Genomic DNA, 15,959 nt, shown 5'->3' with positions numbered 1-15,959 from the left:
TAGAGAAGTAATTCAGTCTCAAAACAAAATTATAAAATGAATATTATGCTTATGTTCGAAGAATTATGGTGCAAGTTGGTGTCTGTGGTTAAGGGGCTTAATTAAATGTTCACCCGAGAGCTAGTGGAAAGGAACTTAGAGTGAAATTACAGACTAGTACCAATTGGTTTATTGATATCTTGCCTGCTGTTCTTAGTCAATAACGAGGTAGAGCTATTCTACTACGAAGGCGAATTCATAATTTAGTGCAGAAGTCTGAATTCACTGTGGAAGACTTTTCGAGGAGATTTAGTGCACTTACCACTCGATTACGGTAAGAGCAGCAGAGAGGGCCTCTGCTGTGAAAAAAATAACAGAGTTGTTTCGGTAGAAGAGAGTCCACTAATCCTGCAGTGATGGGTAAGTGAACAGAAGAAGCTGTTATAGGAAAATTTACAGGTTCCAAAGAATCGGCGTGAAAGGAAGACTGGATTGACAGAATGTTTGATTTGTCTACCCAGTTAATAAGTAAATAGATTAAAAATTTATTTCCCTTAATGCTACATTATTATAAGGTTTAAAAACAAATTTTAAAGAATGAAATATTATTGCAGATTCAGTGTGCAATAATTAGAAGGAGGTACAGAAGAGAAATAAAAATGTGTCTTATTACACTATTGTTGTTGCACAGTTAGCTCTTAATGCTGATCAGAGTTCAGGTGATACTGTATATTCTTGTGTAAATGATTCCGAAAATGTTAGGATTTTATTCACATTCTTTGTGTTTAATAGTCATAGATAACATTTAGTGAAACGTGTTTTATATTAACGGCATGATCCAGTAGTAATCACTACAAAATTACTGTTCACTTTGCACATACAAATGATTTATCATATATTAACCAGTTGTACAGAATTGTAATCATAATCCAAAATCACAATTTCTACACTATTACTCTCGAAGAACTCTCTTGAAGCGTAGAATGGATTGTTTATTAACCAGTTATACAACTTACATCTAAAATTGTGAAGGATGTATTGATTGGATTGTATGTCAGTTCTTCAAAAAGTTCAAACAGTTTACTTTGCGAATGTTACCTGTTTTTGTGGGACTAATCCTGGAATGTCAATACCCTTTTTTTCTGGTATCATGATAGAGTATGTTCAATCTGGTATCAAATTCTGCTATTTTGTTTACAGCGAATATCAATGACGAAAAGAGATACAATTTTATCATCATCATTAATTTTGTCTTAGTGAACAAAGAACTGCATTGTTCCCTTGGACTAACTTTATAATTATTTGTGGAACCTATTCCTGAATCAGTACTACGTCATTGACATGAAATGAGTGACCACATAACAACTGCCCCTATGTGTGTGAAACTGAAAAGGCCAAATTAAGCTTTTCTAAGATATTTATTTCTAACTGGATCACATAATTTCCGTACCAGGTAGGATAGCCTTGGTATCTTTGTAAGGCATGATTAATGTGAGGTTGCCTGTTTAGTTTGGAATCAATATATTTTCCAAGCTACTGTCCAGACGTTTGGAGTTTCAGAGATCAAATGGAGAGTAACAGGAGAATAAAGAATTAGGTCAGTACTAGAATGAGAGAGTTTCCAAAATTGAAAAAAAGTTGGGGGTCATTGTACAGCAGAGATAATGTGCCAGATAATAGAGATTTATATTCTGTTCGTGAAGATGAATGAGATCCTGTAGCTCGTTATGAGAGGAGGGGAATTCTTGACAACGGTGGCCATTTTAATCATGATGCTGGAAACTGTGAAATGAGGCAGGGTTTTCAATATAACTGTTTCTTGCCTGATCTAAAATTCCAAGTTTATATAATTGTATGAAATGGTACTGATCCTCAAGCTTGCCTAGAGCAGTTTGATTTTGTATTTCCTTCCACATGGCCAGCTGAATACAGAACTGAGTTTATATGTAGCTGTTTGGTAGGTGACATTAGTATGTGAATACTGAGATTGACTAGAAACTGTGAGCCAAATGACGAGTTTATCAGATACTACTGTTAGAAGATTGGTCTGAGGCAGCGCAAGACAGAATCTTTGGGATACTTGTTTATGAAAAATTTTAATAAAAAGTGATTTTATAAATCCTGCTTTATGCTTTGAATGGCTGGTGTGGATAAATAAATTTTTTAACAATACTTACAGTCCTTCTGTATTGAATTATAATAGACTTGTAAAATTTACTCCCAAGTTGAGCCAGATTATTCTTTCTGGTCAGGTGAAAGGGTAGTTAGTGGGTTTTGAGATTTTGCTCCAAGAATTAGAATATGACAATGCTGAAGAGAATGGTTGTTGTAGAAGTAACAGTAAGTTTTGTTATCCTAGTCTGAGGCCACAGAGGAATTGGAATAATGGTCACTGGCAATGTGATACATATTGTGATAGATATGGGAACGGAATATGGAGGCATTAGAGGAATTATGTGATTGCAATGAAAGCAACAATTTCAGGAGTGATTGGATTAGAAGACTGCTTCGTCAAATCAATTTGGTAAAGGGAATGGTAGTCACTGACATTGACAAGATAGAAACTAAAGTTCCTATTATGTAGAGATACGCTCAACTTGTCCACAGAAAAATATTGAAGTGGATAGCCCATAGCCACATAATTGACAAGTGACATGCGCAGCTGATTAGAGTGCTGAAAACTGGATGAAAATGCCTATGAGTAATTGAATATATTTACTTTTCTGTGCTTGAGTTACCTATTGCTAAGTGACAGTCAAGAAAATCTTAGTTCTCTGAAGAGTCCAATGTATCAAATATATTTTACTTTGTGTTCCAGGTGTTGGAAGGCAGTCGTCTGGGTTGAGTGAGTCAGCATTTCACATATCTGAAGGTGTAGCTTTATGAACTATTCCTTCTTTACAGTGGACTCAAGTGAAAGGGATGACTACCAGAAAAGCGACAAGTAGGTACTGATTTTCATTGTCAATGTAATAGCTTCATCTGAATTTAGTAACTGTGTGGAATTTGGCTAGTGATACGGTTTTTGGGGCTGATATTTTGTTGACATACCAAGAAGTGTTGGCATTGGGCTTTAGTGTAGTGAGTTTTAAGTATAATGATGGTATCTTAAAGCATGAGGGAAGAGTTGCCTGTCGTGACTGAGTATGGTGTTCACGCAGTCCTGTTACATCACTTGCCAATGAGGTCTTTGGACTTCACAAGAAATAAGGAGTTGGAGGATCTGTGCTGAAGTGGTAGGCGAATTAGTGAAAGGCTATTTCCTTAGTGTACTGCGACATAATTCTTCAATGTTTTCAATGCATCCAGGGACACAAAGTTCTTTTGTGTGTGTGTTGTTGCATAATGAATATGATTTCCCTGGCTGTTACCATGTTTTCGATTAATAAAGGGGTCGCAGAGATTTAGTCATAAGCCACATCGAACTAGTTTTGAGGTACAGCGAGTTTAATGTTTCACAGAGGCCTGAAAATGTTTAATACAAAATAGAAGCCTTATTTCCACTGCAAACACTTGCTTAATACTTGCGAAGCATGTTTTTAAATAGTCATTTCACTGCATGCTATAAAATATTAATTTTAGTTTGATTCTAATTAAGATGTAGTCCACAGTGGCTTATGACTATATCTCCCAAAAAATTGTTTAAAACCTAAAGTATCAATTTGTAAGGATTTATTTTAACTACTCTTACACAGCAAGCAGAATATGTAATTTTTACACATTAATATATACATATCAGGTATCTGAGATGTATAAATTACTTTTTCATTGATACAGTTACATCAAGGAAGTTCCTCTACCTCATCATTGTACACGTTATTTCCAGTACATGACCGAAAGAAATCTTGATTTGCTGTAGGTATGTATGGCATAAGAGACAGTACATCATCAATTTTTTTCTGGTTAATTGGTAGTGGCTTTTTGTACTTTATTGGCAGCTGATATGGATTTGATTCAACTAGCCTTCCCTTCTTTTTGACACGAATATCGACTGACATGAAAGTACCTATGTCTGAATAAGAGTGCTTTACTCTTACCTTTAAGGGATCTTCAGACTCACGGTCTGTGAAATAATGTTGCAGAGCCTCAGAGATCTTTTATTTTTCGTGTGTTTCAACATGACTACAGGAAAGTATTTTAAGTGTTCTGTCTAATGTTTTATGCACTCCATTTCAACATTCTCCCTTGGATTTCAAGTTACTTAATTCACTGCTGGAATATGTTTATAGGAACCTTATCTTTTTGTGATTTCTAAAAGTTCGGTACAGGTTCACACTTTGTGTAGAGCCTATGTGATGTATATCTATTGTTTGATTATTTTAACCCTTGCAGGGTGTACGTACCGCTATAGTATGTATTTACAGTGCGTAAGGGATCATATGTTACCACTTCTGTACCCTCCTGGCATCTAGTGTCAGTCCGCTGCACCAGCTTCAGTTGTAGTCTTTTGTGAAATACAACCTTCAGGAATGCAAGAAGTGTGTATCCCAACAAAAAGCCGTGCATTAATGGTTATTGGGAACTATGGTTACCACTAATATGGTTTCTGGTAGCGGCTTGGGAAGTATACTTCCCGCAAAATTAATCTATCATTTGTGGTCCTTGGGAAGCATACTTAGCACCAACTAAGGGGTATCCATAAACTTTTGGGAATAGTTCTTACCACCTATGTCTATGCGAGGCATGTTGTTGTACTGCACTGCACAAGATGTACGAAAACTGCTACAACAATTAGTCACTATATTTAATTTTCGTGAGTGATTTTGGAGCATGTGTTATCTGACCCTATCTGCACTATACCTATTGCCAATATCCCCTTTGTGAATTTAGTGAGCATCTGCGATACAGTTCATAAAATAGTTCAGCTACATAATGGCTCTTTTTTTACTGTAATGTTTATCATAACAAGGCCCTTATAGAAAGTAGTATCGTGGACAATGCAATATGCTGAAGATGTGATGCATGTGGTGGATACAAGGAAGGCTATTGAAACACTTAGCAAGATTGACACATTTCTATGTCTAGGTTCTCGACTACAGGTAAGAGGATGAGCGAGCAGGAACCGCAGTGATCTGGATCGATTCAGGCGCATCACTGGTATTCTTTGTGAGAACAAGATGCCCATCCGTATAAAATAACAGATATAAAGCACAACGGTGAAGACAGTTGCATTATGTGGTACTGAGCGTTGGCACACACCCAGGAGTTTTGAAGTTTCAGTACCTGTTATGAAAATTTGGATGCTGAGAAGACCATTAGCCATTTCCCCGCTGGACCACAGTAACAAGACAATCACCACACAAAACAGTTTTTATGTTAGCCCTCTAAATTTCGGACATGCAGCCGCGCAAATAAAATTTCTTCCGCCGATAGTTCGGGTGAGTATCGTCCGGCCGTCCACAAAGCGTGCGGTAAGACTGACGACAATGTGCTATGTGCGGCCTTATATATGCTCCACCGCTGCGATGTTGCTGATGCGGGTCACAGACGCTGGTCAGCTGCATTAAGATACGCTTATATAAGCGCCGCCTTTGGCGAAGTCGTACAGACATTCGATTCGCTTATCGATGTAAGTTCGGCGAGGTGAAACCATGACGACTTCTCTGCAGTTTAATTACCCCAAGAGCAGTGTTCCATGCTTTGTCCAAACGGAAACCACTATCTCTGTTTATTAAATTATTAGCTAATCTACACCGCGTAAAGCTGCATTCTTCGTGAGAGGCGGGAAGATAAGGTTAACACTGTGTTTCTCAAGCATATGGCCTATCTTCGAGCAGACGGCACTCAAATAGGGCAAAACAGTACTTGATTTCAGTTAATTACCATCTTATTTCCCATCACACACCTGAATTCTTGGTTTTTCATTGAATAATCTACGAATTTGTTTCGGAGAAAATCAATTCTTTATCGAATATACAGTACGCCCTGTGCACTAAGGTCTTAGGGACACCTGTGTTCTGTGAAGGGCGATGGCATCTACTGGCGTGTAGATTGATTTGTACGTTTTGGTTTACGGTACACGGCATGACCTAATGTGCCATCAACTTTAGGGCGAACGACAACATCCAAATAGGGGAGGCAGCCATATTTTTCTATTTCCATAGTCAATTTAATACTAGCATGACAGAATTCAAATGCTCAAGAAATCGATGTAATTAATCCATCTCGTGCGGCTACACTACAAATGTGTCGCCCACGTACCTCCGAATACCGGTGGTTTAAGACTTGCAGAGTACAGTGCCTTATCCTCGAAGTTTTCCATGGATAAATTAGCCACCAGAGAGGAGAGGGAGCTTCCCATAGCAACCCCATCAATCTGCTAATAAAATTCACCATTAAATTGAAAATAAGATGACAAAAGCACAAGATCTAGCAAGGTCATAATGTTCTTATCAAAATGTTGGCCGATAAGAGATAAAGAGTTCTTTAAAGGTACTTTAATATATAATGATACCACATCCGTTCTATTTGACATGACATTGCTAGGTCTCTGAACTTAACTCATTGCATTAAATCCATGGAATTAAATCCATAGAATTACATATGTGGAATCTACATTTTCCCACCATTTATTTTAATATGGATTTTAAGCATTTGGCAGAAAAATGTGTTGATGAAGCAATAGTGCTCGTCATAGCCCTCATATTGTCATCTCGTTGGTAGGATCTTTGTTAATCTTCCGGTATGCACCAGAACTAAGTTGACCACATATATTTTCCTTGTGGACTTCCTGAAGCAAAGGGCATTACCTTTATCAGTACGCAGCACAACTGTGTCAGCGTCCCCATGCAGCTTTTATACCGCAAATCTCTTTTCCTTGGAGACATTACTTCTTTGTGGGCTGTGTTTCCTAATTGCTCGGCAGCTTTCACGTCTGACTTCTTCAGCTGAATCCTCTGATATCGTCGAAAGCTTCTTCAAAGGCAGTGACGAAAGATGGTATCAGCAAAGTCTTTGGAAAAGGGGCATCTTTGGATTAGGAAGATCTTTAAAATCGAGGGGCCCCACAGTCAGAATAAATGACCTACCCATGTAAGTTATATACAGGAATCTAGGTTTAAACACGGAAGAAAAGCTTGATATTCATGCAGATGTAGATATCGTCTGCCAGAGAGACATTAAAATCGTGCACAAAATAAGAACAACAGGCCAAACAAATTTTCATAGTGCATTAACAACGTACCAAAAAACAATACTAACGCTGTTGTGAGGTACAGGTTGAGTGTCTGGGCTCGTACAGCCACGAGGGTAAGGACAGCCCACATTCTACGGTAAGCACAGGGAAGCGTACTTCTATGCCTTAGAGTTTTGTATAGAACAATACCGAATGTGGCACTCCTGGTGATATTAGACTTGCTAATCTGGACACAATCACATGAAAGTAAGGTATACTGTATTGGTTCATAATGGGAAAATATGGAACAGTAAAGGAGATACTGGTCACAAGAGCCACATCGAATAAGGAAATGAAGGCATACACCGATAGAAAATGGCAATATTTCTGGGACGAGGCAAAAACAGGAAGTAGAACTAAACATTTTCAACCTAACATATAAGAGAGATCCACATATCATAATTCTTCCCGACCAAGGAACCTACACACTACCTGACGGGACATGGCCCATATCCTTCTTTAATGCAGAAAATACAACCACACATCACACACCCTTGTGAATATGGAGCAGTTGTCACACTTGAACACATCGTCTGAGAATGTGCCACTAGACAAAGCGTTGCAGACTACGTACGATAGGAGCATCTTTGGTTATGGAACAGGCGATGACATAATAAGGGAAGAGGAGGTGTGGCACAAGAGGAATTAGCTGACAGCGAAAACACACACATAAAAAAAATTGCGTCACTTAGTTTCCCAGAGTTCCGAGCCTGTACAGAAAAATGAAATAAAAATCATCATAACCATTATTTGCCCCCTTTTCATTCCTCATGAAAACCAACAATTGCATATTATACCACTACATAGCGAGACGTTCAGAGGTGGTGGTCCAAATTTCTGTACACACCGGTACCTTTAATACCCAGTAGCACATTCTCTTACATTGATGCACACCGGTGTTCATCGTGGCATAATATCCACAAATTCATCAACGCACTGCTGATTCAGGTTGTCGCACTCCTCAACGGCGATTTGTCGTAGATCCCTCAGAGTCGTGATGGGTTCATGTCTGGAGAACATGGTGGCCACACTAGTCAACCGATTTCGTGATTCTGAAGGATGTCATTCTCAAGAAGTGCACTGAGGATGCACTACTTGTCGTCCATGAAGACGAATGCCTCGCAAATATGCTGCCCATAATTATGGCATTCACGTATCGTACAGCCGATACGTCGCCTTCCATGACTACCAACGGTGTACGTCGGCCCCACATAATCCACCTCAAAACAGGTGGGAACCTCCACGTTGCTGTAGTCGCTGGACAGTGTGTCTAAGGCGTTCAGCGTGACCGGGTTGCCTCCAAACATGTATCCGACGATTCTCAGGTTGAAGGCATATGCGACACACATCGGTGAAGAGAACATGATGCCAGTCTTGAGTGGTCTATTCGACATGTTGTTTGGCCCATGTGTACCTCGCTGCATGGTGTTGTGCTTGCAAAATTGGACCTCGTGTTGGTCGTCGTGAGTGAAGCTGTGCATCATGTAGCCTACTGCGCACAGTTTGAGTTGTAACACGACGTCCTGTGGAAGCACGAAAAGTATTATTTAACTCGGTGGCGTTGCTGTCAGTGTTCCCACGAGCCACAATCCGTAGGTAGCTGTACTCCACTGCAGTAGTAGCCCTTGGGCGGCCTGAGCGAGGCATATCATCGACAGCTCCTGTCTCTCTGTATCTCCTCCATGTCCGAACAACCTCGTTTGTTTCACTCCGAGACGCCTGGACACTTACTTTGTTGACAGCCCTTCCTGTCTCCTCTCTGTATCTCCTCCATGTCCGAACAACCTCGTTTGTTTCACTCCGAGACGCCTGGACACTTCCTTTGTTGACAGCCCTTCCTGGCTCAAAGTAACAATGCGGACGCGATCAAACCGTGGTATTGACCGTCGAGGCACGATGGAACTACAGACTACATGAGCCGTGTACTTCCTTCGTGGCGGAATGACTGGATCTGATCGGCTATCGAACCCCCTTAGTCTAATAGGAGCAGCTCATGCATGGTTGTTTACACCTTTGGGTGGATTTAGTGACATCTCTGAACAGCCAAAGGGACTGTATCTGTGATACGGAATCCACAGCAAACGTGTACCTTCAGGATTTCTGGGAACTGGGGTGCTGGAAAACTTTTTTTGGTGTGTGTATTAGCATATGAACTGCAAGCCTGTATTGGCTAGAGACAACAAGAAAAAGGCCACACATAAAGACCACTAGTTGCACCATAGCAGAAGATCCACCTATAGAAACCTTTCACAAGGCGAGAGGAGATGAGCCTCGGGGATTAGTCCCTGACAGTCACCCAAAAACTTGGGTGGCAGTAACAGGGTCCCTGTGAAACCTGAGCTGTGCCTCAGTCTGCCAGGGGTCAACTATCCAGACAAATGAAAAATCTAGCTTCGTTCTGACACCGGTTAGAGTAGTTTAATGTAGTGTAGCATTAATGTAGTATAGTGCTGCGAAGTGTAGTGTTGCATAGTAACTTAGTCCATAATCACAAATTACAAAATTTTTGATGTCTCAAAGCAGCATAGTACAACAGGCCAGTAGCATGTGCCTCTGGATTCCAGACTAATGTACGTTTTATACGAATGTGGCAATTGGCCAAAGGGTAGCCGGCAGCTGTGGCCGAGCGGGTCTAGGCGCTTTAGTCCGGAACCGCACTGCTGCTACGGTCGTAGTTTCGAATCCTGCCTTAGGCATGGATATGTGTGATTTCCTTAGGTTACTTAGGTTTAAGTAGTTCTACGTCTGGGGGACTGATGATCTCAGATATTAAGTCCCATAGAGCGTAGAGGCAATGATTAGAAAATAGATTTGGTTTTCAACCTTATTATTTAATGACTTACATATTTCATACAGACTTCCAATCAATAATTTATGCAGATATTTAATGTATATTTTTCCAACTTAAACACTACAATGATTAGTTTCTTTAACACATCTGAAATTATGTTAAAACATTACGTGCTATGTTCATGTCAATTCATGTACAACATCTGGTTTACTTTTGTATTTAGATAAAAGACTAAAGGAAAATACAAGATAAATGAGTAAATACAAATACATAAAAGTCATGTTGGTACTGTATGGAGATGAGCGTGTAGTACTCAGCGCTGGAGCAGAGCCTACTCCTTCCTAATACCACCAACATGGCAACAGTGGTGAACGTACGCAACCACCAGACGGTGGTGACCACAGCACCATATGCTCTCACTTCATACCACTACATGATGCTTCACTTTCTTAAACCTCAATCGTGTGTGTGTACATCGTCTTTACTATAGAGGGTAATTCTCATTCGGGACTCAGTATTTACTACCGTATACGACTTTTGAAACCGTTTTGAACCGGATCTTCACACACTACTTGAATTTGTTCTTAGAATCTTCTCCGTCGTCCTGAAACTGTCATCATTGGGAACTACAGTTGCACTTGAAACCATTTCTTCCTTTTCTTAGGCTCTTTTGACGAACATAATGATTCGGATACTATACAAACTTTTTTCAAGATCAATAAGAAGCATATACACACCGCAACGAACCACAGATACACTATGTGCGTCGGCCAACAAATCTAAAAATTTAGTGGTAAGTGTCTGGTGCAAACATTTTTCGTCGAACTAGAAATTAAGTGTTATCGAAACTTCAAAAGAAGCAGATGTTTCAAATTTGTGCATATTCAGAAGTAGCCCTTACCCCTACAACACAGCTCATAACAAAATGATCCACCGTAACAGTAAGGTAAGCCAAAACGATGTGTTATCGTCAGCGAAATATAAAACTATAGCTATAGTGGACTAAGTGCCATTAAGAAAAACTTATTACCCCAATTCTTCGCACATTTGGTTGCAGCTGTTCTCGCTTATAACAGCTTATATCACCTCATCAGCTTCATTTCGAGGTTTTTGAAAGACAGATGATTAATAAATTTTACTTAAGAGGAAAATAATAATACTGAGAATGAACGTTCCACTAACTTACTATGTATAGATAGTACTATTGTACAGTCAGAAGCGGTCGTCACTCTTTAGCTTGGGTACCAGGGGAATTTGTCAACAATGAAATATCCTACGTCATCAGGGGGCCAGTTGCGTAGCAATATTGCGATAACGAATCGTGTTGCGTAAACACATTGTCTGTGCTTGCGTGATTTTCGTAGTGCTATTCTTTGTGCTCTAGAGCGTCTTCTTGGTGAGAAAAGCTCATTAACTGAATATCTGAACAGCTTTTGGAGAACAGTCTTCCGACAGAAGAACTTCCGAGGCCAGCGTTGGGTGTGACGCAGTACGGAACCGTAAGTCAACATCGACCAACATCGACATCATCTCTCCGCCATTTCTTATCCACACTAACATCCTTTGCCGTTAATGTCACTGTAAACTACTGCTCCTGAGGGCTTTAGCACAAACATGAAATCGCTTGTATCTGATTTTATTTGGATGTTTAACGAAACCAGCTACATTTTAATGAAAAAGGGAAAAGAAAACCTTTCCAGTGATCCGACTTGAGCTTCAGCCTATGAGAGGAGTTTTACAAAATCGTGGGCATGATTTCGGTAACTGTTGCACCCTGCTGAACTCTTAATATACTTCAAATTCGGAGAGGTGTATATGTCCACCATCAAGAGGGTTTAGGGGCTACGTGTCGGCTATATTCTGTGTCATATTAGCATAACGTATCGCTATTTACGTCTTACAAGTTCCGGAGATTGCCAAGGTTCTTTATATTGTTCATAGTCATCGAAGACCAAAAATGTGGGGTGAAAATTTATATTGTTAAAAATTTGTGCTTAGTGGTAGCAGGGACTGATATGAATATTATACTTAAAAGTCCAGACCGGCGAGATGTGAGCTTGAGAGTATGGGAGGGAGATGGGATGGATTGCGATGAGGAAGGGGGGGGGGCTGGGTTAAAGGTGAATTTTTTACATATCTTAAATAAATCGGAATGGGTTGCTTGAAGCAAAAATGTATTCCTGTAATCAGTAATCTATAATAAATTAGTTGGGAAAATTGGCCTATTCAGTTCTCTGTAACAGGGTGGTGGTGGGTGTGTGGATGGCACACACATGAGGGAATTCAGGTAGCTGGTATTTGATCAACTCTTTCCTCTTTGTTAGCCTGCAAACTGAAGCGCTACCAGGCGATTCCACTCTATCTCTACCCTACTATGTCACGTGATCCACGTTTTCCGTTTTTAATCTTACAAGAACTGCCACGGATACTAAAAGTTCACAATCACAAATTTGCAGCAGTATCATTATAAGGATAAGAATATGTATAGGACTGAGAAATTATTTTAGACTTTATAGTCCTATGTAATGATGTGGTATATTCAAAATTCAATTTTATTTAAATAATTATGTTTTACTTCTTTCTGTTGTGAATGTGCCAAAGTTTTCAGTCGATTTAAAAAATTGATAAGATCACAACATGCGGTGTATTTCAGGTTCATTTTCGGCGTAAACCAATTTATTGAATTCCCGTAGATACCTCGTGACAAATCATGTGTGTACAAAGAGATTATTAGACGTCCCACTACACTTCCTTCGGATATTGGGTGCTAATTTATTTTCTGTGGAATATTCAAAAAACAGTATAACGAGCTGCATTTTATTACTCAGAACAAAGGACGTAGTGTACGACTTGCAACTATACTCTGGGAGTGTCCTTTCCAAATAGAGGTAGCTACTTCTAAGTTTGTAATAAATGAAGGTGATCATTTACTCACTCTCTCTCTCTCTCTTCCCACTTTATTCTTTTCTTGTCGTGCTCGACAATTAAGCACCATTACGAGTTAGGTGTACATCAGCACCGCATACTTGGTTGCATCTGCGAGTGCGTTCCTAAGGGCCTGAGTGTTACGTTAGAGAGCTTTTCCGTAGCAGTAGCTGTGAATCACGTATCATTCAATGGAAGCTCCGAAGAACACAAACCGTTAAAAGCGAGATATGCTGTGAAGCAATTTCACGGAGAGCGTGGTGAGTTTCACCTCACTGCCAAGTGAGCAACGCATTCTGTCTGAGGCACTGCACGTGAAACTAATTTAACCATGCCTCTCAGTGTAGATGGCGTAATCGCAAGACACTTGCTACTAAACGTTAGCACTTTTCATTCTGTTCCAAGTGGAACAATGACTGCATGAGTTGTTAATATTATTGCACTCTCTGCTACTTCACCTTCAAATGAAGGTGGTTTTACTAGCTTCAGAAAGGAACAAAGTCAAGCAACTTAGTTACTAGTGGGCATACGACGCTAACAGTCTTAGACAATTACCATCTGGTTATGAGAATTTTTAGAGTTTGTTGAACTCAAGTCTATATGTTTAAGTATTGACAACACGAAGGGAAACTGAGTATACAATCTCGACAGCGGCCGAACTGGACAACGACATGGCAGTAAGTCGACATTTTCTTTTCATGTGAGCTATTTCGTCTTCCTCCTCAGTAAGAGGCTTTAGAACAACTTTAAAGAAAATCACTGGACTTAGCTGAACGATAATTCTAACTCATTTACAGCCATATAAAGCGCAAATAACTCAATGCTAAATCACTCAACTCTTCCTTCTTGTCCAAAGTACAAGGTATCCACTACATGCTGGACATTTGTCCATTTGCCACAAGTACCTCGTACTCTTTTGGTGCCATTTATGTGCAAATTGGTGGTACCTTTTTACATGTAGAAGTGGCTTTAAATTGGTACGGCAAAGAGTGCGTGGAAATTTGGGCATAGAAAAAATAAGTCGGGTAACAGTAACTAGTGTGAACCGTTGATTTGTCCTTCTGGTGTCATTTGACTTGAGGAACAGAGAAAGAAACGGAAAAGGAAAAGAAAAACGTACCAAGCGGGTAACCTATAATACTAAGTTCCGTCCCATGATATCATGTGTACTGTTCGTACATTGTTCCGAAATGTACACTGAAACCCCTCACTCTTTACATCACGTATCGTAACACTTTTTCGAAAACGGTGTGCCTGTTTTAATTGGCACTGTATGTCCCCACAACCAGACTGGGCTTGAATCTTAGATTTGGTTCTTAGAATATGTTGGGTCTACATGTATTACTCTATTATCTATACCGTTACTGTGATCAGAATTTGCAAATTATTCGTGAGCTGATATTTAAATTTCGTTAAAATATTACAGTATGAGAGATTTGGACGTTTCTGGTGGTATCGTCTACATATATGCATACTCATTAGTAAGAAATCTTCGTAGGACACTGGCCCTGTTCCCATTCCAATCTTTCTAACTGTCCAGGAGTCCATAATGGACACGCTGTAATTCTGTCTGGGCAGTACGTAACGTGATATCCATTTTTTTTCTTCGCAGATGTTCCGAAGGATTTTGGGCGTGTTCTGCCTCCGATCTCCGCGGGAGGCAGAGGAAGACTTCTATGAAGACCTGATAGACGTCGATTTGATTGGAAAGCCAGAGGTGAGGAACACCGAGATTTATTGGAAAAACAGTAATGACTCTTAGGTGCACCCACGTTTACCAGTATAATATCTTTACACCTTTGATTACTGTAATGGTTTCTTGATTTAGTTAATCTATCTTAGCTACAGAATGTGGAGAAATGTCTTCATAAACTGGCTGCTGTTGGTTACAAAAATGCAACACCGTAGTCACACTACATGTAACACCTGCTAATACAGCATTTATCACTACTGAAGATTCTCTGTAAAATTTGATAAAATTAATGTAGGAATTGCGTCAAGTCTCACTTATGCATGATGATGCCCGTTAGCCGATACTTGAAAAAACTGACTAGGCGGTGATATTAGGACCGGCTTAGCCACTTGTATGTTTTCAAGTCGACCGCTGCAACTGAATGGGCGTAAACGTGCTCGGTATTTAGAGCTCCCAAAGCAGTGAGTGGATCCATTAGCTTATTCTGTTTTGTTTACGGGTGATATTATTAGTGTGAGATGCTAGGTAGCAGTTGGAGGTAGTTTATGTAACTATTTGCACTACTCCTTCTTGGTTCTGCTGTCAGATGCGAGATGTTCTGAAACTAGTTCGATTTGCTAGAGACCATTTATGAGGGACTTTCTAACTGCGTCTCACCGTCGCAGTAGGGTTTCAGTAGAAGCCACGTTCAACGACTTAAACGTGGCAACCCACGTTTTAGTTACGTTGTAGAGAGGTGGGACCAACCGTTTTAGCTTGTTAAACTAATTTATACTCTAATATGACATTAATATAATTAATTCTGCGAGTATACCCACAAAATATTAGGCGTTAGATAAAAGTTAGAAAAATAAAACTGAAAATCTACAAATGAATGTATTGTGACGGTGGAAACAAATCTCCCACAGAGGATGAGCGCCGCGCGTTGGCGGCTGCGCTCAGACGTGGACGAGTTGGTTCTGCTGGCAGCGCAGGCAGAGAAGTCCCGGCCACCGCCTGCTGCTGTTGATGTAGCCTGCGGCAAAGTCATCGGGAAGGTAAGGCGGCACTAAAGACACAACTTCATTGATAACTCCCTACTAAGTGATGAGTTGATCACATACAACATACCCTTTTCTGAGACCATTATAAAGTGGCTCAAGTTGGTTCATCCTGGAAAATAACAAATATGATCCTTGTCATCGTTAATGATTATGTTTGCAAACACTTCACTTTCTTTCGATCACACACGAAGGTAGAAAGTTGTTCTCTTTTAATACACGCTTTGTCCATACGAGTCATCTTATAGAATTATTGCTATTGTTGTGGCGTAAAGGAAGTCTTATGTATTTTAAAGGGAAAAATTGCTTTTGTGTGCAGGTGAACGATGGCTGGATGGTTGTGACGACTGCCGAGAT

The sequence above is a fragment of the Schistocerca cancellata genome, chromosome 7, assembly GCF_023864275.1.
Source record: "Schistocerca cancellata isolate TAMUIC-IGC-003103 chromosome 7, iqSchCanc2.1, whole genome shotgun sequence".
In the NCBI taxonomy this organism is placed as follows: Eukaryota; Metazoa; Arthropoda; class Insecta; order Orthoptera; family Acrididae; genus Schistocerca; species Schistocerca cancellata.
Note: the sequence above shows the minus strand (reverse complement) of the source record.